The sequence below is a fragment of the Ascaphus truei genome, unplaced genomic scaffold (genome assembly GCF_040206685.1).
Source record: "Ascaphus truei isolate aAscTru1 unplaced genomic scaffold, aAscTru1.hap1 HAP1_SCAFFOLD_675, whole genome shotgun sequence".
In the NCBI taxonomy this organism is placed as follows: domain Eukaryota; kingdom Metazoa; phylum Chordata; class Amphibia; order Anura; family Ascaphidae; genus Ascaphus; species Ascaphus truei.
In genome coordinates, this window is record NW_027457008.1 from 156,243 (window position 1) to 178,868 (window position 22,626).

Here is a 22,626-nt window from a genome sequence, read left to right on the forward strand (position 1 = left end):
ACACAGTAACACAACTATACACACACACACACACAACAGCATGGAGAAGCGGCAGCACCAGCAGCGTGTAATATACACACACACACACACACACACACACAGTGCCAGGCTCACCACACACACACACACACACACACACACACACACACACACACACACACACACACACACACACACACACACACACCAGCATGGAGAAGCGGCAGCACCAGCAGCGTGTAATATACACACAGAGTAACACAACTATACACACACACTCAGCAGCATGGAGAAGCGGCAGCACCAGCAGCGTGTAATATATACACACACAGTAACACAACTATACATACACAGTAACACACAGCAGCATGGAGAAGCGGCAGCACCGGCAGCACCGGCAGCGTGTAACACACACAGTAACACACACACACAGCAGCAGCATGGAGAAGCGGCAGCACCAGCAGCGTGTAATATATACACACAGTAACACAACTATACACACACAGTAACACACATAGCAGCATGGAGAAGCGGCAGCACCAGCAGCGTGTAATATATACACACACACACACACACACAGTAACACACACACACACACACACACAGTGCCAGGCTCACCACACACACACACACACACACACACACACACACACACACACACACACACACACACACACACACCAGCATGGAGAAGCGGCAGCACCAGCAGCGTGTAATATACACACACAGTAACACAACTATACATACACACACAATAACACACATAGCAGCATGGAGAAGCGGCAGCACCAGCAGCGTGTAATATACACACAGTAACACAACTATACATACACAGTAACACACATACACACAGTAACACACAGCATGGGGAAGCGGCAGCACCAGCACCAGCACCAGCAGCGTGTAATATATATACACACAGTAACACAACTATACATACACAGTAACACACACACAGTAACACACAGCATGGGGAAGCGGCAGCACCAGCAGCGTGTAATATATATACACACACAGTAACACAACTATACATACACAGTAACACACACACACACAGTAACACAACTATACATACACAGTAACACACACACACACACACAGTTACACAACTATACATACACAGTAACACACACAGCACCAGCATGGAGAAGCGGCAGCACCAACAGCGTGTAATATATACATACACAGTAACACACACACTAACTATACCCAGTAACACAACTACACACTGCAGTGTAATATACACACAGTGCCATTACACACACTTGAACACAACTGCACACACACACACACACACACACACACACACACACACACACACACACACACACACACACACACACACACACACACACACACACACACACACACACACACACACACACACACACACACACACACACACACAGTAACACACACAGTAACACACACAGTAACACACACAGTAACACACATTAACACACATTAACACACATTAACACACATTAACACACATTAACACACATTAACACACATTAACACAGTAACACACATTAACACAGTAACACACATTAACACAGTAACACACATTAACACAGTAACACACCTACACACATTAACACAGTAACACACCTACACACATTAACACAGTAACACACATTAACACAGTAACACACATTAACACAGTAACACACCTACACACATTAACACAGTAACACACCTACACACATTAACACACCTACACACATTAACACACCTACACACATTAACACACCTACACACATTAACACACCTACACACATTAACACACCTACACACATTAACACACCTACACACATTAACACACCTACACACATTAACACAACTACACACGCACTGCAGTGTAATATACACACAGTAACGAACCCTGCAGTGTAATATACACACACAGTAATACAACTACACACACAGTAACGCACACTGCAGTGTAATATACACACACAGTAACACAACTACACACACATTGCAGAGTACTAATGACTGCAGTACTCTGAGTAATGTCTGTGTCTGTGCAGGTGCAGAGTACTAATGACTGCAGTACTCTGAGTAAGGTTTCTGCTGCATCGCTGGGGTATTTCCCAGACCAATTCCAGAAATACTTTGTAAATCGAAGGTGTCGGAGATCCCCACTCATCCACAGGTGAGTGCTCGCTCACTCACACACTCATCCACGGGTGAGTGTTCACTCACACGCTCATCCACGGGTGAGTGCTCACTCACATGCTCATCCACGGGTGAGTGCTCACTCACACGCTCATCCACGGGTGAGTGCTCACTCACACGCTCACCCACGGGCGAGTGATCACTCACACGCTCACCCACGGGTGAGTGATCACTCACACGTTCATCCACGGGTGAGTGCGCACTCACGCTTATCCACGGGTGAGTGCTCACTCTTCCTGAAGGTACTATGTGCTCTCACACGCTGCGCTCTCACACGCTGCGCTCTCACACGCTGCGCTCTCACACGCTGCGCTCTCTTGCAGAGGATACTGTGTGCGCTCTCACACGCTGCGCTCTCTTGCAGAGGATACTGTGTGCGCTCTCACACGCTGCGCTCTCTTGCAGATGATACTGTGTGCGCTCTCACACGCTGTTCTCTCTCTTGCAGAGGATACTGTGTGCGCGCTCTCACACGCTGCGCTCTCTTGCAGAGGATACTGTGTGCGCTCTCACACGCTGCGCTCTCTCTTGCAGAGGATACTGTGTGCGCTCTCACACGCTGCACTCTCTTGCAGAGGATACTGTGTGCGCTCTCACACGCTGCGCTCTCACACGCTGCGCTCTCACACGCTGCGCTCTCACACGCTGCGCTCTCACACGCTGCGCTCTCACACGCTGCGCTCTCACACGCTGCGCTCTCTCTTGCAGAGGATACTGTGTGCGCTCTCACACGCTGCGCTCTCTCTTGCAGAGGATACTGTGTGCGCTCTCACACGCTGCGCTCTCTCTTGCAGAGGATACTGTGTGCGCTCACACACGCTGCGCTCTCTCTTGCAGAGGATACTGTGTGCGCGCTCTCGCACGCTGCGCTCTCTCTTGCAGAGGATACTGTGTGCGCTCTCACACGCTGCACTCTCTTGCAGAGGATACTGTGTGCGCGCTCTCACACGCTGCGCTCTCTCTTGCAGAGGATACTGTGTGCGCTCTCACACGCTGCGCTCTCTTGCAGAGGATACTGTGTGCGCTCACCCGCTGCTCTCTCTTGCAGAGGATACTGTGTGCGCTCTCACGCTGCGCTCTCTTGCAGAGGATACTGTGTGCGCTCTCACACGCTGCGCTCTCTCTTGCAGAGGATACTGTGTGCGCTCTCACACGCTGCGCTCTCTCTTGCAGAGGATACTGTGTGCGCTCTCACACGCTGCGCTCTCTTGCAGAGGATACTGTGTGCGCTCACACGCTGCGCTCTCTCTTGCAGAGGATACTGTGTGCGCTCTCACACGCTGCGCTCTCTCTTGCAGAGGATACTGTGTGCGCTTACACGCTGCGCTCTCTCTTGCAGAGGATACTGTGTGCGCGCTCTCACGCTGCGCTCTCTTGCAGAGGATACTGTGTGCGCTCTCACGCTGCGCTCTCTTGCAGAGGATACTGTGTGCGCTCTCACACGCTGCGCTCTCACACGCTGCGCTCTCACACGCTGCACTCTCTTGCAGAGGATACTGTGTGCGCGCTCTCACACGCTGCGCTCTCTCTTGCAGAGGATACTGTGCGCGCTCTCACACGCTGCGCTCTCTCTTGCAGAGGATACTGTGTGCGCTCTCACGCGCTGCACTCTCTCTTGCAGAGGATACTGTGTGCGCTCTCACACGCTGCACTCTCTTGCAGAGGATACTGTGTGTGCGCTCTCACGCTGCGCTCTCTCTTGCAGAGGATACTGTGTGCGCTCACACGCTGCGCTCTCTTGCAGAGGATACTGTGTGCGCTCTCACACGCTGCGCTCTCTCTTGCAGAGGATACTGTGTGCGCTCTCACACGCTGCGCTCTCTCTTGCAGAGGATACTGTGTGCGCTCTCACACGCTGCGCTCTCTTGCAGAGGATACTGTGTGCGCTCACACGCTGCGCTCTCTCTTGCAAAGGATACTGTGTGCGCTCTCACACGCTGCACTCTCTCTTGCAGAGGATACTGTGTGCGCTCTCACACGCTGCGCTCTCTCTTGCAGAGGATACTGTGTGCGCTCTCACGCTGCACTCTCTCTTGCAGAGGATACTGTGTCCGCTCTCACACGCTGCGCTCTCTCTTGCAGAGGATACTGCGTGCGCTCACACGCTGCGCTCTCTCTTGCAGAGGATACTGTGTGCGCGCTCTCACACGCTGCGCTCTCTCTTGCAGAGGATACTGTGTGCGCTCTCACACGCTGCGCTCTCTTGCAGAGGTTACTGTGTGCGCGCTCTCACACGCTGCGCTCTCACACGCTGCACTCTCTTGCAGAGGATACTGTGTGCGCTCTCACACGCTGCGCTCTCTCTTGCAGAGGATACTGTGTGCGCTCTCACACGCTGCGCTCTCTCTTGCAGAGGATACTGTGTGCGCTCTCACACGCTGCGCTCTCTCTTGCAGAGGATACTGTGTGCGCTCACACGCTGCTCTCTCTCTTGCAGAGGATACTGTGTGCGCTCTCACACGCTGCGCTCTCTCTTGCAGAGGATACTGTGTGCGCTCTCTCACGCTGCGCTCTCTCTTGCAGAGGATACTGTGTGCGCGCTCTCGCACGCTGCGCTCTCTCTTGCAGAGGTTACTGTGTGCGCTCACACGCTGCGCTCTCTTGCAGAGGATACTGTGTGCGCTCTCACACGCTGCGCTCTCTCTTGCAGAGGATACTGTGTGCGCTCTCACACGCTGCACTCTCTCTTGCAGAGGATACTGTGTGCGCGCTCTCACATGCTGCGCTCTCTCTTGCAGAGGATACTGTGTGCGCTCTCACACGCTGCGCTCTCTCTTGCAGAGGATACTGTGTGCGCTTACACGCTGCGCTCTCTCTTGCAGAGGATACTGTGTGCGCTCTCACGCTGCGCTCTCTTGCAGAGGATACTGTGTGCGCTCTCACGCTGCGCTCTCTTGCAGAGGATACTGTGTGCGCTCTCACACGCTTCACTCTCTCTTGCAGAGGATACTGTGTGCGCTCTCACACGCTGGGCTCTCACACGCTGCACTCTCTTGCAGAGGATACTGTGTGCGCGCTCTCACACGCTGCGCTCTCTCTTGCAGAGGATACTGTGTGCGCTCACACGCTGCGCTCTCTCTTGCAGAGGATACTGTGCGCGCTCTCACACGCTGCGCTCTCTCTTGCAGAGGATACTGTGTGCGCTCACACGCTGCGCTCTCTCTTGCAGAGGATACTGTGCGCGCTCTCACACGCTGCGCTCTCTCTTGCAGAGGATACTGTGTGCGCTCTCTCTTGCAGAGGATACTGTGTGCGCTCTCACACGCTGCGCTCTCTTGCAGAGGATACTGTGTGCGCTCTCACACGCTGCGCTCTCTTGCAGAGGATACTGTGTGCGCTCACACGCTGCGCTCTCTCTTGCAGAGGATACTGTGTGCGCGCTCACACGCTGCGCTCTCTCTTGCAGAGGATACTGTGTGCGCTCTCACACGCTGCACTCTCTCTTGCAGAGGATACTGTGTGCGCGCTCTCACACGCTGCGCTCTCTTGCAGAGGATACTGTGTGCGCTCTCACACGCTGCGCTCTCTCTTGCAGAGGATACTGTGTGCACTCACACGCTGCGCTCTCTCTTGCAGAGGATACTGTGTGCGCTCTCACACGCTGCACTCTCTCTTGCAGAGGATACTGTGTGCGCTCTCACACGCTGCGCTCTCTTGCAGAGGATACTGTGTGCGCTCTCACACGCTGGGCTCTCACACGCTGGGCTCTCACACGCTGGGCTCTCACACGCTGCGCTCTCACACGCTGCGCTCTCTCTTGCAGAGGATACTGTGTGCGCTCTCACACGCTGCGCTCTCTTGCAGTGGATACTGTGTGCGCTCTCACACGCTGCGCTCTCTCTTGCAGAGGATACTGTGTGCGCTCTCACACGCTGCGCTCTCTTGCAGAGGATACTGTGTGCGCTCTCACACGCTGCGCTCTCTCTTGCAGAGGATACTGTGTGCGCGCTCTCACACGCTGCTCTCTCTCTTGCAGAGGATACTGTGTGTGCGCTCTCACACGCTGTGCTCTCTCTTGCAGAGGATACTGTGTGTGCGCTCTCACACGCTGCGCTCTCTCTTGCAGAGGATACTGTGTGCGTGCTCTCACACGCTGCGCTCTCTTGCAGAGGATACTGTGTGCGCTCTCACACGCTGCACTCTCTCTTGCAGAGGATACTGTGTGCGCTCTCACACGCTGCGCTCTCTTGCAGAGGATACTGTGTGCGCTCTCACACGCTGCGCTCTCTTGCAGAGGATACTGTGTGCGCTCTCACACGCTGCGCTCTCTTGCAGAGGATACTGTGTGCGCTCTCACACGCTGCACTCTCTCTTGCAGAGGATACTGTGTGCGCTCTCACACGCTGCGCTCACACGCTGCTCTCTCTCTTGCAGAGGATACTGTGTGCGCTCACACGCTGCGCTCTCTCTTGCAGAGGATACTGTGTGCGCTCTCTCACGCTGCGCTCTCTCTTGCAGAGGATACTGTGTGCGCGCTCTCACACGCTGCACTCTCTTGCAGAGGATACTGTGTGCGCTCTCACACGCTGCGCTCTCTCTTGCAGAGGATACTGTGTGCGCTCACACGCTGCTCTCTCTCTTGCAGAGGATACTGTGTGCGCTCTCACACGCTGCGCTCTCTCTTGCAGAGGATACTGTGCGCGCTCTCGCACGCTGCGCTCTCTCTTGCAGAGGATACTGTGTGCGCTCTCACACGCTGCGCTCTCTCTTGCAGAGGATACTGTGCGCGCTCTCACACGCTGCTCTCTCTCTTGCAGAGGATACTGTGTGCGCTCTCACACGCTGCGCTCTCTCTTGCAGAGGATACTGTGTGTGCGCTCTCACACGCTGCGCTCTCTCTTGCAGAGGATACTGTGTGCGCTCTCACACGCCGCACTCTCTTGCAGAGGATACTGTGTGCGCTCTCACACGCTGCGCTCTCTCTTGCAGAGGATACTGTGTGCGCTCTCACACGCCGCACTCTCTTGCAGAGGATACTGTGTGCGCTCTCACACGCTGCGCTCTCTTGCAGAGGATACTGTGTGCGCTCACACGCTGCACTCTCTTGCAGAGGATACTGTGTGCGCTCTCACACGCTGCGCTCTCTTGCAGAGGATACTGTGTGCTCTCACACGCTGCGCTCTCTCTTGCAGAGGATACTGTGTGCGCTCTCACACGCTGCGCTCTCTCTTGCAGAGGATACTGTGTGCGCTCTCACACGCTGCGCTCTCTCTTGCAGAGGATACTGTGTGCGCTCACACGCTGCTCTCTCTCTTGCAGAGGATACTGTGTGCGCTCTCACACGCTGCGCTCTCTCTTGCAGAGGATACTGTGTGCGCTCTCTCACGCTGCGCTCTCTCTTGCAGAGGATACTGTGTGCGCGCTCTCGCACGCTGCGCTCTCTCTTGCAGAGGTTACTGTGTGCGCTCACACGCTGCGCTCTCTTGCAGAGGATACTGTGTGCGCTCTCACACGCTGCGCTCTCTCTTGCAGAGGATACTGTGTGCGCTCTCACACGCTGCACTCTCTCTTGCAGAGGATACTGTGTGCGCGCTCTCACACGCTGCGCTCTCTCTTGCAGAGGATACTGTGTGCGCTCTCACACGCTGCGCTCTCTCTTGCAGAGGATACTGTGTGCGCTTACACGCTGCGCTCTCTCTTGCAGAGGATACTGTGTGCGCTCTCACGCTGCGCTCTCTTGCAGAGGATACTGTGTGCGCTCTCACGCTGCGCTCTCTTGCAGAGGATACTGTGTGCGCTCTCACGCTTCACTCTCTCTTGCAGAGGATACTGTGTGCGCTCTCACACGCTGGGCTCTCACACGCTGCACTCTCTTGCAGAGGATACTGTGTGCGCGCTCTCACACGCTGCGCTCTCTCTTGCAGAGGATACTGTGTGCGCTCACACGCTGCGCTCTCTCTTGCAGAGGATACTGTGCGCGCTCTCACACGCTGCGCTCTCTCTTGCAGAGGATACTGTGTGCGCTCACACGCTGCGCTCTCTCTTGCAGAGGATACTGTGCGCGCTCTCACACGCTGCGCTCTCTCTTGCAGAGGATACTGTGTGCGCTCTCTCTTGCAGAGGATACTGTGTGCGCTCTCACACGCTGCGCTCTCTTGCAGAGGATACTGTGTGCGCTCTCACACGCTGCGCTCTCTTGCAGAGGATACTGTGTGCGCTCACACGCTGCGCTCTCTCTTGCAGAGGATACTGTGTGCGCTCTCACACGCTGCACTCTCTCTTGCAGAGGATACTGTGTGCGCGCTCTCACACGCTGCGCTCTCTTGCAGAGGATACTGTGTGCGCTCTCACACGCTGCGCTCTCTCTTGCAGAGGATACTGTGTGCACTCACACGCTGCGCTCTCTCTTGCAGAGGATACTGTGTGCGCTCTCACACGCTGCACTCTCTCTTGCAGAGGATACTGTGTGCGCTCTCACACGCTGCGCTCTCTTGCAGAGGATACTGTGTGCGCTCTCACACGCTGGGCTCTCACACGCTGGGCTCTCACACGCTGGGCTCTCACACGCTGGGCTCTCACACGCTGGGCTCTCACACGCTGCGCTCTCTCTTGCAGAGGATACTGTGTGCGCTCTCACACGCTGCGCTCTCTTGCAGTGGATACTGTGTGCGCTCTCACACGCTGCGCTCTCTCTTGCAGAGGATACTGTGTGCGCTCTCACACGCTGCGCTCTCTTGCAGAGGATACTGTGTGCGCTCTCACACGCTGCGCTCTCTCTTGCAGAGGATACTGTGTGCGCGCTCTCACACGCTGCTCTCTCTCTTGCAGAGGATACTGTGTGTGCGCTCTCACACGCTGTGCTCTCTCTTGCAGAGGATACTGTGTGTGCGCTCTCACACGCTGCGCTCTCTCTTGCAGAGGATACTGTGTGCGTGCTCTCACACGCTGCGCTCTCTTGCAGAGGATACTGTGTGCGCTCTCACACGCTGCACTCTCTTGCAGAGGATACTGTGTGCGCTCTCACACGCTGCGCTCTCTTGCAGAGGATACTGTGTGCGCTCTCACACGCTGCGCTCTCTTGCAGAGGATACTGTGTGCGCTCTCACACGCTGCGCTCTCTTGCAGAGGATACTGTGTGCGCTCTCACACGCTGCACTCTCTCTTGCAGAGGATACTGTGTGCGCTCTCGCACGCTGCGCTCACACGCTGCTCTCTCTCTTGCAGAGGATACTGTGTGCGCTCACACGCTGCGCTCTCTCTTGCAGAGGATACTGTGTGCGCTCTCTCACGCTGCGCTCTCTCTTGCAGAGGATACTGTGTGCGCGCTCTCACACGCTGCACTCTCTCTTGCAGAGGATACTGTGTGCGCTCTCACACGCTGCGCTCTCTCTTGCAGAGGATACTGTGTGCGCTCACACGCTGCTCTCTCTCTTGCAGAGGATACTGTGTGCGCTCTCACACGCTGCGCTCTCTCTTGCAGAGGATACTGTGCGCGCTCTCGCACGCTGCGCTCTCTCTTGCAGAGGATACTGTGTGCGCTCTCACACGCTGCGCTCTCTCTTGCAGAGGATACTGTGCGCGCTCTCACACGCTGCTCTCTCTCTTGCAGAGGATACTGTGTGCGCTCTCACACGCTGCGCTCTCTCTTGCAGAGGATACTGTGTGTGCGCTCTCACACGCTGCGCTCTCTCTTGCAGAGGATACTGTGTGCGCTCTCACACGCCGCACTCTCTTGCAGAGGATACTGTGTGCGCTCTCACACGCTGCGCTCTCTCTTGCAGAGGATACTGTGTGCGCTCTCACACGCCGCACTCTCTTGCAGAGGATACTGTGTGCGCTCTCACACGCTGCGCTCTCTTGCAGAGGATACTGTGTGCGCTCTCACACGCTGCGCTCTCTTGCAGATGATACTGTGTGCGCTCTCACACGCTGTTCTCTCTCTTGCAGAGGATACTGTGTGCGCGCTCTCACACGCTGCGCTCTCTTGCAGAGGATACTGTGTGCGCTCTCACACGCTGCGCTCTCTCTTGCAGAGGATACTGTGTGCGCTCTCACACGCTGCACTCTCTTGCAGAGGATACTGTGTGCGCTCTCACACGCTGCGCTCTCACACGCTGCGCTCTCACACGCTGCGCTCTCACACGCTGCGCTCTCACACGCTGCGCTCTCACACGCTGCGCTCTCACACGCTGCGCTCTCACACGCTGCGCTCTCACACGCTGCGCTCTCACACGCTGCGCTCTCTCTTGCAGAGGATACTGTGTGCGCTCTCACACGCTGCGCTCTCTCTTGCAGAGGATACTGTGTGCGCTCTCACACGCTGCGCTCTCTCTTGCAGAGGATACTGTGTGCGCTCACACACGCTGCGCTCTCTCTTGCAGAGGATACTGTGTGCGCGCTCTCGCACGCTGCGCTCTCTCTTGCAGAGGATACTGTGTGCGCTCTCACACGCTGCACTCTCTTGCAGAGGATACTGTGTGCACGCTCTCACACGCTGCGCTCTCTCTTGCAGAGGATACTGTGTGCGCTCTCACACGCTGCGCTCTCTTGCAGAGGATACTGTGTGCGCTCACCCGCTGCTCTCTCTCTTGCAGAGGATACTGTGTGCGCTCTCACGCTGCGCTCTGTTGCAGAGGATACTGTGTGCGCTCTCACACGCTGCGCTCTCTCTTGCAGAGGATACTGTGTGCGCTCTCACACGCTGCGCTCTCTCTTGCAGAGGATACTGTGTGCGCTCTCACACGCTGCGCTCTCTTGCAGAGGATACTGTGTGCGCTCACACGCTGCGCTCTCTCTTGCAGAGGATACTGTGTGCGCTCTCACACGCTGCGCTCTCTCTTGCAGAGGATACTGTGTGCGCTTACACGCTGCGCTCTCTTGCAGAGGATACTGTGTGCGCGCTCTCACGCTGCGCTCTCTTGCAGAGGATACTGTGTGCGCTCTCACGCTGCGCTCTCTTGCAGAGGATACTGTGTGCGCTCTCACACGCTGCACTCTCTCTTGCAGAGGATACTGTGTGCGCTCTCACACGCTGCGCTCTCACACGCTGCGCTCTCACACGCTGCACTCTCTTGCAGAGGATACTGTGTGCGCGCTCTCACACGCTGCGCTCTCTCTTGCAGAGGATACTGTGCGCGCTCTCACACGCTGCGCTCTCTCTTGCAGAGGATACTGTGTGCGCTCTCACGCGCTGCACTCTCTCTTGCAGAGGATACTGTGTGCGCTCTCACACGCTGCGCTCTCACACGCTGCACTCTCTTGCAGAGGATACTGTGTGTGCGCTCTCACACGCTGCGCTCTCTCTTGCAGAGGATACTGTGTGCGCTCACACGCTGCGCTCTCTTGCAGAGGATACTGTGTGCGCTCTCACACGCTGCGCTCTCTCTTGCAGAGGATACTGTGTGCGCTCTCACACGCTGCGCTCTCTCTTGCAGAGGATACTGTGTGCGCTCTCACACGCTGCGCTCTCTTGCAGAGGATACTGTGTGCGCTCACACGCTGCGCTCTCTCTTGCAAAGGATACTGTGTGCGCTCTCACACGCTGCACTCTCTCTTGCAGAGGATACTGTGTGCGCTCTCACACGCTGCGCTCTCTCTTGCAGAGGATACTGTGTGCGCTCTCACGCTGCACTCTCTCTTGCAGAGGATACTGTGTCCGCTCTCACACGCTGCGCTCTCTCTTGCAGAGGATACTGTGTGCGCTCACATGCTGCGCTCTCTCTTGCAGAGGATACTGTGTGCGCGCTCTCACACGCTGCGCTCTCTCTTGCAGAGGATACTGTGTGCACTCTCACACGCTGCGCTCTCTTGCAGAGGTTACTGTGTGCGCGCTCTCACACGCTGCGCTCTCTCTTGCAGAGGATACTGTGTGCGCTCTCACACGCTGCGCTCTCTCTTGCAGAGGATACTGTGTGCGCGCTCTCACACGCTGCGCTCTCTTGCAGAGGATACTGTGTGCGCTCACACGCTGCACTCTCTCTTGCAGAGGATACTGTGTGCGCTCTCACACGCTGCGCTCTCTTGCAGAGGATACTGTGTGCTCTCACACGCTGCGCTCTCTCTTGCAGAGGATACTGTGTGCGCTCTCACACGCTGCGCTCTCTCTTGCAGAGGATACTGTGTGCGCTCTCACACGCTGCGCTCTCTCTTGCAGAGGATACTGTGTGCGCTCACACGCTGCTCTCTCTCTTGCAGAGGATACTGTGTGCGCTCTCACACGCTGCGCTCTCTCTTGCAGAGGATACTGTGTGCGCTCTCTCACGCTGCGCTCTCTCTTGCAGAGGATACTGTGTGCGCGCTCTCGCACGCTGCGCTCTCTCTTGCAGAGGTTACTGTGTGCGCTCACACGCTGCGCTCTCTTGCAGAGGATACTGTGTGCGCTCTCACACGCTGCGCTCTCTCTTGCAGAGGATACTGTGTGCGCTCTCACACGCTGCACTCTCTCTTGCAGAGGATACTGTGTGCGCGCTCTCACACGCTGCGCTCTCTCTTGCAGAGGATACTGTGTGCGCTCTCACACGCTGCGCTCTCTCTTGCAGAGGATACTGTGTGCGCTTACACGCTGCGCTCTCTCTTGCAGAGGATACTGTGTGCGCTCTCACGCTGCGCTCTCTTGCAGAGGATACTGTGTGCGCTCTCACGCTGCGCTCTCTTGCAGAGGATACTGTGTGCGCTCTCACACGCTTCACTCTCTCTTGCAGAGGATACTGTGTGCGCTCTCACACGCTGGGCTCTCACACGCTGCACTCTCTTGCAGAGGATACTGTGTGCGCGCTCTCACACGCTGCGCTCTCTCTTGCAGAGGATACTGTGTGCGCTCACACGCTGCGCTCTCTCTTGCAGAGGATACTGTGCGCGCTCTCACACGCTGCGCTCTCTCTTGCAGAGGATACTGTGTGCGCTCACACGCTGCGCTCTCTCTTGCAGAGGATACTGTGCGCGCTCTCACACGCTGCGCTCTCTCTTGCAGAGGATACTGTGTGCGCTCTCTCTTGCAGAGGATACTGTGTGCGCTCTCACACGCTGCGCTCTCTTGCAGAGGATACTGTGTGCGCTCTCACACGCTGCGCTCTCTTGCAGAGGATACTGTGTGCGCTCACACGCTGCGCTCTCTCTTGCAGAGGATACTGTGTGCGCTCTCACACGCTGCACTCTCTCTTGCAGAGGATACTGTGTGCGCGCTCTCACACGCTGCGCTCTCTTGCAGAGGATACTGTGTGCGCTCTCACACGCTGCGCTCTCTCTTGCAGAGGATACTGTGTGCACTCACACGCTGCGCTCTCTCTTGCAGAGGATACTGTGTGCGCTCTCACACGCTGCACTCTCTCTTGCAGAGGATACTGTGTGCGCTCTCACACGCTGCGCTCTCTTGCAGAGGATACTGTGTGCGCTCTCACACGCTGGGCTCTCACACGCTGGGCTCTCACACGCTGGGCTCTCACACGCTGGGCTCTCACACGCTGGGCTCTCACACGCTGTGCTCTCACACGCTGCGCTCTCTCTTGCAGAGGATACTGTGTGCGCTCTCACACGCTGCGCTCTCTTGCAGTGGATACTGTGTGCGCTCTCACACGCTGCGCTCTCTCTTGCAGAGGATACTGTGTGCGCTCTCACATGCTGCGCTCTCTTGCAGAGGATACTGTGTGCGCTCTCACACGCTGCGCTCTCTCTTGCAGAGGATACTGTGTGCGCGCTCTCACACGCTGCTCTCTCTCTTGCAGAGGATACTGTGTGTGCGCTCTCACACGCTGTGCTCTCTCTTGCAGAGGATACTGTGTGTGCGCTCTCACACGCTGCGCTCTCTTGCAGAGGATACTGTGTGCGCGCTCTCACACGCTGCGCTCTCTCTTGCAGAGGATACTGTGTGCGCGCTCTCACGCTGCGCTCTCTTGCAGAGGATACTGTGTGCGCTCTCACACGCTGCACTCTCTCTTGCAGAGGATACTGTGTGCGCTCTCACACGCTGCGCTCTCTTGCAGAGGATACTGTGTGCGCTCTCACACGCTGCGCTCTCTTGCAGAGGATACTGTGTGCGCTCTCACACGCTGCGCTCTCTTGCAGAGGATACTGTGTGCGCTCTCACACGCTGCACTCTCTCTTGCAGAGGATACTGTGTGCGCTCTCACACGCTGCGCTCACACGCTGCTCTCTCTCTTGCAGAGGATACTGTGTGCGCTCACACGCTGCGCTCTCTCTTGCAGAGGATACTGTGTGCGCTCTCTCACGCTGCGCTCTCTCTTGCAGAGGATACTGTGTGCGCGCTCTCACACGCTGCACTCTCTCTTGCAGAGGATACTGTGTGCGCTCTCACACGCTGCGCTCTCTCTTGCAGAGGATACTGTGTGCGCTCACACGCTGCTCTCTCTCTTGCAGAGGATACTGTGTGCGCTCTCACACGCTGCGCTCTCTCTTGCAGAGGATACTGTGCGCGCTCTCGCACGCTGCGCTCTCTCTTGCAGAGGATACTGTGTGCGCTCTCACACGCTGCGCTCTCTCTTGCAGAGGATACTGTGTGCGCTCTCACACGCTGCTCTCTCTCTTGCAGAGGATACTGTGTGCGCTCTCACACGCTGCGCTCTCTCTTGCAGAGGATACTGTGTGTGCGCTCTCACACGCTGCGCTCTCTCTTGCAGAGGATACTGTGTGCGCTCTCACACGCCGCACTCTCTTGCAGAGGATACTGTGTGCGCTCTCACACGCTGCGCTCTCTCTTGCAGAGGATACTGTGTGCACTCTCACACGCTGCGCTCTCTCTTGCAGAGGATACTGTGTGCGCTCTCACACGCTGCGCTCTCTCTTGCAGAGGATACTGTGTGCGCTCTCACACGCTGCGCTCTCTTGCAGAGGATACTGTGTGCGCTCACACGCTGCGCTCTCTCTTGCAGAGGTTACTGTGTGCGCTCTCGCACGCTGCGCTCTCTCTTGCAGAGGTTACTGTGTGCGCTCTCACACGCTGCGCTCTCTCTTGCAGAGGTTACTGTGTGCGCTCTCACGCTGCGCTCTCTTGCAGAGGATACTGTGTGCGCTCTCACACGCTGCACTCTCTCTTGCAGAGGATACTGTGTGCGCTCTCACACGCTGCGCTCTCTTGCAGAGGATACTGTGTGCGCTCACACGCTGCGCTCTCTCTTGCAGAGGATACTGTGTGCGCTCTCACACGCTGCGCGCTCTTGCAGAGGATACTGTGTGCGTTCACACGCTGCGCTCTCTCTTGCAGATGATACTGTGTGCGCTCTCACACGCTGCGCTCTCTCTTGCAGAGGATACTGTGTGCGCTCTCACACGCTGCGCTCTCTCTTGCAGAGGATACTGTGTGCGCTCTCACACGCTGCGCTCTCTCTTGCAGAGGATGCTGTGTGCGCTCTCACACGCTGCGCTCTCTCTTGCAGAGGATACTGTGTGCGCTCACACGCTGCGCTCTCTCTTGCAGAGGATACTGTGTGCGCTCTCACACGCTGCGCTCTCTCTTGCAGAGGATACTGTGTGCGCTCTCTCACGCTGCGCTCTCTCTTGCAGAGGATACTGTGTGCGCGCTGCGCTCTCTCTTGCAGAGGTTACTGTGTGCGCTCTCTCTTGCAGAGGATACTGTGTGCGCTCTCACACGCTGCACTCTTGCAGAGGATACTGTGTGCGCTCTCACACGCTGCGCTCTCTCTTGCAGAGGATACTGTGTGCGCGCTCTCACACGCTGCACTCTCTCCTGCAGTGGATACTGTGTGCGCGCTCTCACACGCTGCGCTCTCTCTTGCAGAGGATACTGTGTGCACTCTCACACGCTGCGCTCTCTCTTGCAGAGGATACTGTGTGCGCTCTCACACGCTGCGCTCTCTTGCAGAGTATACTGTGTGCGCTCACACGCTGCGCTCTCTCTTGCAGAGGTTACTGTGTGCGCTCTCACGCTGCGCTCTCTTGCAGAGGATACTGTGTGCGCTCTCACACGCTGCACTCTCTCTTGCAGAGGATACTGTGTGTGCTCTCACACGCTGGGCTCTCACACGCTGCACTCTCTTGCAGAGGATACTGTGTGCGCGCTCTCACACGCTGCGCTCTCTTGCAGAGGATACTGTGTGCGCTCACACGCTGCTCGCTCTTGCAGAGGATACTGTGTGCGTTCTCACACGCTGCGCTCTCTCTTGCAGAGGATTCTGTGTGCGCTCTCACACGCTGCTCTCTCTCTTGCAGAGGATACTGTGTGCGCTCTCACACGCTGCGCGCTCTCTTGCAGAGGATACTGTGTGCGCTCTCACACGCTGCGCTCTCTTGCAGAGGATACTGTGTGCGCTCACACGCTGCGCTCTCTCTTGCAGAGGATACTGTGTGCGCTCTCACACGCTGCGCGCTCTTGCAGAGGATACTGTGTGCGTTCACACGCTGCGCTCTCTCTTGCAGATGATACTGTGTGCGCTCTCACACGCTGCGCTCTCTCTTGCAGAGGATACTGTGTGCGCTCTCACACGCTGCGCTCTCTCTTGCAGAGGATACTGTGTGCGCTCACACGCTGCGCTCTCTCTTGCAGAGGATACTGTGTGCGCTCTCACACGCTGCGCTCTCTCTTGCAGAGGATACTGTGTGCGCTCTCTCACGCTGCGCTCTCTCTTGCAGAGGATACTGTGTGCGCGCTGCGCTCTCTCTTGCAGAGGTTACTGTGTGCGCTCTCTCTTGCAGAGGATACTGTGTGCGCTCTCACACGCTGCACTCTCTTGCAGAGGATACTGTGTGCGCTCTCACACGCTGCGCTCTCTCTTGCAGAGGATACTGTGTGCGCGCTCTCACACGCTGCACTCTCTCCTGCAGTGGATACTGTGTGCGCGCTCTCACACGCTGCGCTCTCTCTTGCAGAGGATACTGTGTGCACTCTCACACGCTGCGCTCTCTCTTGCAGAGGATACTGTGTGCGCTCTCACACGCTGCGCTCTCTTGCAGAGTATACTGTGTGCGCTCACACGCTGCGCTCTCTCTTGCAGAGGTTACTGTGTGCGCTCTCACGCTGCGCTCTCTTGCAGAGGATACTGTGTGCGCTCTCACACGCTGCACTCTCTCTTGCAGAGGATACTGTGTGTGCTCTCACACGCTGGGCTCTCACACGCTGCACTCTCTTGCAGAGGATACTGTGTGCGCGCTCTCACACGCTGCGCTCTCTTGCAGAGGATACTGTGTGCGCTCACACGCTGCTCGCTCTTGCAGAGGATACTGTGTGCGTTCTCACACGCTGCGCTCTCTCTTGCAGAGGATACTGTGTGCGCTCTCACACGCTGCTCTCTCTCTTGCAGAGGATACTGTGTGCGCTCTCACACGCTGCGCGCTCTCTTGCAGAGGATACTGTGTGCGCTCTCACACGCTGCGCTCTCTTGCAGAGGATACTGTGTGCGCTCTCACACGCTGCGCTCTCTCTTGCAGAGGATACTGTGCGCGCTCTCACACGCTGCGCTCTCTCTTGCAGAGGATACTGTGCGCGCTCTCACACGCTGCGCTCTCTCTTGCAGAGGATACTGTGTGCGCTCTCACGCTGCGCTCTCTCTTGCAGAGGATACTGTGTGCGCTCCCACACGCTGCGCTCTCACACGCTGCACTCTCTTGCAGAGGATACTGTGTGCGCGCTCTCTCACGCTGCGCTCTCTCTTGCAGAGGATACTGTGTGCGCGCTCTCACACGCTGCGCGCTCTTGCAGAGGATACGGTGTGCGCTCTCACACGCTGCGCTCTCTCTTGCAGAGGATACTGTGTGCGCTCTCTCACGCTGCGCTCTCTCTTGCAGAGGATACTGTGTGCGCTCACACGCTGCGCTCTCTCTCTTGCAGAGGATACTGTGTGCGCTCTCACACGCTGCGCTCTCTCTTGCAGAGGATACTGTGTGCACTCTCACACGCTGCGCTCTCTCTTGCAGAGGATACTGTGTGCGCTCTCACACGCTGCGCTCTCTTGCAGAGGATACTGTGTGCGCTCACACGCTGCGCTCTCTCTTGCAGAGGTTACTGTGTGCGCTCTCACGCTGCGCTCTCTTGCAGAGGATACTGTGTGCGCTCTCACACGCTGCACTCTCTCTTGCAGAGGATACTGTGTGCGCTCTCACACGCTGCGCTCACACGCTGATGGTTACTGCGCTCTCTCTTGCAGAGGATACTGTGTGCACTCTCAAACGCTGCGCTCTCTCTTGCAGAGGATACTGTGTGCGCTCTCACATGCTGCGCTCTCTTGCAGAGGATACTGTGTGCGCTCACACGCTGCGCTCTCTCTTGCAGAGGTTACTGTGTTCGCTCTCACGCTGCGCTCTCTTGCAGAGGATACTGTGTGCGCTCTCACACGCTGCACTCTCTCTTGCAGAGGATACTGTGTGCGCTCACACGCTGCGCTCTCTCTTGCAGAGGTTACTGTGTGCGCTCTCACGCTGCGCTCTCTTGCAGAGGATACTGTGTGCGCTCTCACGCGCTGCACTCTCTCTTGCAGAGGATACTGTGTGCGCTCTCACACGCTGCGCTCTCACACGCTGCACTCTCTTGCAGAGGATACTGTGTGCGCGCTCTCACACGCTGCGCTCTCTTGCAGAGGATACTGTGTGCGCTCACACGCTGCGCTCTCTTGCAGAGGATACTGTGCGTTCACACGCTGCGCTCTCTCTTGCAGAGGATACTGTGTGCGCTCTCACACGCTGCTCTCTCTCTTGCAGAGTATACTGTGTGCGCTCTCACACGCTGCGCTCTCTCTTGCAGAGGATACTGTGTGCGCTCTCACACGCTGCTCTCTCTCTTGCAGAGGATACTGTGTGCGCTCTCACACGCTGCGCTCTCTCTTGCAGAGGATACTGTGTGCGCTTACACGCTGCGCTCTCTCTTGCAGAGGTTACTGTGTGCGCTCTCACGCTGCGCTCTCTTGCAGAGGATACTGTGTGCGCTCTCACACGCTGCTCTCTCTCTTGCAGAGGATACTGTGTGCGCGCTCTCACACGCTGCACTCTCTTGCAGAGGATACTGTGTGCGCGCTCTCACACGCTGCGCTCTCTTGCAGAGGATACTGTGTGCACTCACACGCTGCGCGCTCTTGCAGAGGATACTGTGTGCGCTCTCACACGCTGCGCTCTCTTGCAGAGGATACTGTGTGCGCTCACACGCTGCGCTCTCTCTTGCAGAGGATACTGTGTGCGCTCACACGCTGCGCTCTCTTGCAGAGGATACTGTGTGCGTTCACACGCTGCGCTCTCTCTTGCAGAGGATACTGTGTGCGCTCTCACACGCTGCTCTCTCTCTTGCAGAGGATACTGTGTGCGCTCTCACACGCTGCGCTCTCTCTTGCAGAGGATACTGTGTGCGCTCTCACACGCTGCGCTCTCTCTTGCAGAGGATACTGTGTGCGCTCTCACACGCTGCGCTCTCTCTTGCAGAGGATACTGTGTGCGCTCTCACACGCTGCGCTCTCTTGCAGAGGATACTGTGTGCGCTCACACGCTGCGCTCTCTCTTGCAGAGGTTACTGTGTGCGCTCTCACGCTGCGCTCTCTTGCAGAGGATACTGTGTGCGCTCTCACACGCTGCACTCTCTCTTGCAGAGGATACTGTGTGTGCTCTCACACGCTGGGCTCTCACACGCTGCACTCTCTTGCAGAGGATACTGTGTGCGCGCTCTCACACGCTGCGCTCTCTTGCAGTGGATACTGTGTGCGCTCACACGCTGCGCGCTCTTGCAGAGGATACTGTGTGCGCTCACACGCTGCGCTCTCTTGCAGAGGATACTGTGTGCGCTCTCACACGCTGCTCTCTCTCTTGCAGAGGATACTGTGTGCGCTCTCACACGCTGCGCTCTCTCTTGCAGAGGATACTGTGTGCGCTCTCACACGCTGCGCTCTCTCTTGCAGAGGATACTGTGTGCGCTCTCACACGCTGCACTCTCTCTTGCAGAGGATACTGTGTGCGCTCACACGCTGCGCTCTCTCCTGCAGAGGATACTGTGTGCGCTCACACGCTGCGCTCTCTTGCAGTGGATACTGTGTGCGCGCTCTCACACGCTGCTCTCTCTCTTGCAGAGGATACTGTGTGCGCTCTCACACGCTGCGCTCTCTCTTGCAGAGGATACTGTGTGCGCTCCCACACGCTGCGCTCTCTCTTGCAGAGGATACTGTGTGCGCTCTCACACGCTGCGCTCTCTCTTGCAGAGGATACTGTGTGCGCTCTCACACGCTGCGCTCTCTCTTGCAGAGGATACTGTGTGCGCTCTCACGCTGCGCTCACACGCTGCACTCTCTCTTGCAGAGGATACTGTGTGCGCTCTCAAGCTGTTAGCTTTTGTGTGAGGGAGTTTATACAGGCTACACGAGACTGCGACTACATACAGGTGTGTCAACGTGTGTGCGTGTCTCTGTCTGTGCGTCACTGTGTGTGCGTGTCTCTGTCTGTGCATCTCTGTCTGTGCGTCACTGTGTGTGTGTCTCTGTCTGTGCGTCTCTGTCTGTGCGTCACTGTGTGTGTGTCTCTGTCTGTGCGTCACTGTGTGTGCGTGTCTCTGTCTGCGTCACTGTGTGTGCGTGTCTCTATCTGTGCGTCACTGTGTGTGCGTGTCTCTGTCTGTGCGTCACTGTGTGTGTGTCTCTGTCTGTGCGTCACTGTGTGTGCGTCTCTGTCTGTGCGTCACTGTGTGTGCGTGTCTCTGTCTGTGCGTCACTGTGTGTGTGTCTCTGTCTGTGCGTAACTGTGTGTGCGTGTCTCTGTCTGTGCGTCACTGTGTATGCGTGTCTCTGTCTGTGCGTCACTGTGTGTGCGTGTCTCTGTCTGTGCGTCACTGTGTGTGCGTGTCTCTGTCTGTGCGTCACTGTGTGTGCGTGTCTCTGTCTGTGCGTCACTGTGTGTGCGTCTCTGTCTGTGCGGCACTGTGTGTGCGTGTCTCTGTCTGTTTTTCACTGTGTGTGCGTGTCTCTGTCTGTGCGTCACTGTGTGTGGGTGTCTCTGTCTGTGCGTCACTGTGTGTGCGTGTCTCTGTCTGTGCGTCACTGTGTGTGCGTGTCTCTGTCTGTGCGTCACTGTGTGTGCGTGTCTCTGTCTGTGCGTCACTGTGTGTGCGTGTCTCTGTCTGTGCGTCACTGTGTGTGCGTGTCTCTGTCTGTGCGTCACTGTGTGTGCGTGTCTCTGTCTGTGCATCACTGTGTGTGCGTGTCTCTGTCTGTGCGTCACTGTGTGTGCGTCACTGTGTGTGCGTCACTGTGTGTGCGTCTCTGTGCGTCACTGTGTGTGCGTCTCTGTGCGTCACTATGTGTGCGTGTCTGTGCGTCACTGTGTGTGCGTGTCTGTCTGTGCGTCACTGTGTGTGCGTGTCTGTCTGTGCGTCACTGTGTGTGCGTCACCGTGTGCACGTGTCACTGTGTGCACGTGTCACTGTGCGAGTGTCACTGTCCTGTAGGTGCTGTCCCTGGGCTGTAAATATGACACCCTGTACGTCCGGATGGCGTGTGCGGAGGAGCTTTCCGTCCTTGTGTCACTGTGTCTGTGTGTCAAGGTATATCCTGTATGTGTGTGTTTTTGTGTCACTGTCCTGTAGGTGCTGTCCCTTGGCTGTGGATATGACGCCCTGTACTTCCGGCTAGCGTGTGCGAGGGAAGCTGTGTGTGTCACTGTGCGCGTGTGCCTGCGCTCGCATAGTGACACGTGTCACTGTGTGCGTGTGTCACTGTCATGTAGGTGCTGTCCCTTGGCTGTGGATATGACACGCTGTACTTCCGGCTGGCGTGTGCGAGGGAAGCTGTGTGTGTCACTGTGCGCGTGTGCCTGCGCTCGCATAGTGACACGTGTCACTGTGTGCGTGTGTCACTGTCCTGTAGGTGCTATCCCTTGGCTGTGGATATGATGCCCTGTACTTCTGGCTGGCGTGTGCGAGGGAAGCTGTGTGTGTCACTGTGCGCGTGTGCCTGCGCTCGCATAGTGACACGTGTCACTGTGTGCGTGTGTCACTGTCCTGTAGGTGCTGTCCCTTGGCTGTGGATATGACGCCCTGTACTTCCGGCTGGCGTGTGCGAGGGAAGCTGTGTGTGTCACTGTGCGCGTGTGCCTGCGCTCGCATAGTGACACGTGTCACTGTGTGCGTGTGTCACTGTCCTGTAGGTGCTGTCCCTTGGCTGTGGATATGACACGCTGTACTTCCGGCTGGCGTGTGCGGAGGACGACTCCGTGCGAGGGAAGCTGTGCGTGTGGGAGGTGGATTTCCCAGAGCTGGTGCAGCGAAAGTCTCTTCTGATCGAGCAGACAGAGATTCTGACGGATCTGCTGGGAATTCGGGAGCCCGTCCCCCCTGAGCTCACAGGTCAGTGACACAGGCGCCCACCGCGCTCTCTCTGTCTCGCTATTGCACTGCCGGACAGTACAGGACTTTCATGGTAGACCAGGTCTTTTAACACCATTTATATTTAAGGGATCAGTCACAGGGCAAAACAAGGCAGTGAAATAAAATGTGGTTTATTTTGGATAGATCCTCGGAAACACTCAGAAATACAAAATACAAAAATATACACACGGGGGCCTGGGGAATGAGATCTGACTTTCCTAGGTGCAGGG

At 56.8% G+C, this 22,626-nt stretch overlaps 1 long non-coding RNA gene across 3 annotated transcripts; it reads left to right on the forward strand.

Moving 5' to 3' along the window:
• Window positions 1–351: 351 nt before the first annotated feature.
• Window positions 352–22,373, forward strand: LOC142485945 (uncharacterized). 3 transcript variants are annotated; one of them, XR_012798738.1, is made up of 4 exons: window positions 352–383; window positions 2,013–2,137; window positions 20,338–20,419; window positions 22,177–22,373. It is a non-coding gene; the product is annotated as an uncharacterized LOC142485945 (long non-coding RNA). The 3 variants fall into 3 exon arrangements; XR_012798740.1 differs by lacking the exon at window positions 22,177–22,373 and adding an exon at window positions 21,757–21,815; XR_012798739.1 differs by lacking the exon at window positions 22,177–22,373 and adding an exon at window positions 21,617–21,675.
• Window positions 22,374–22,626: the final 253 nt, after the last annotated feature.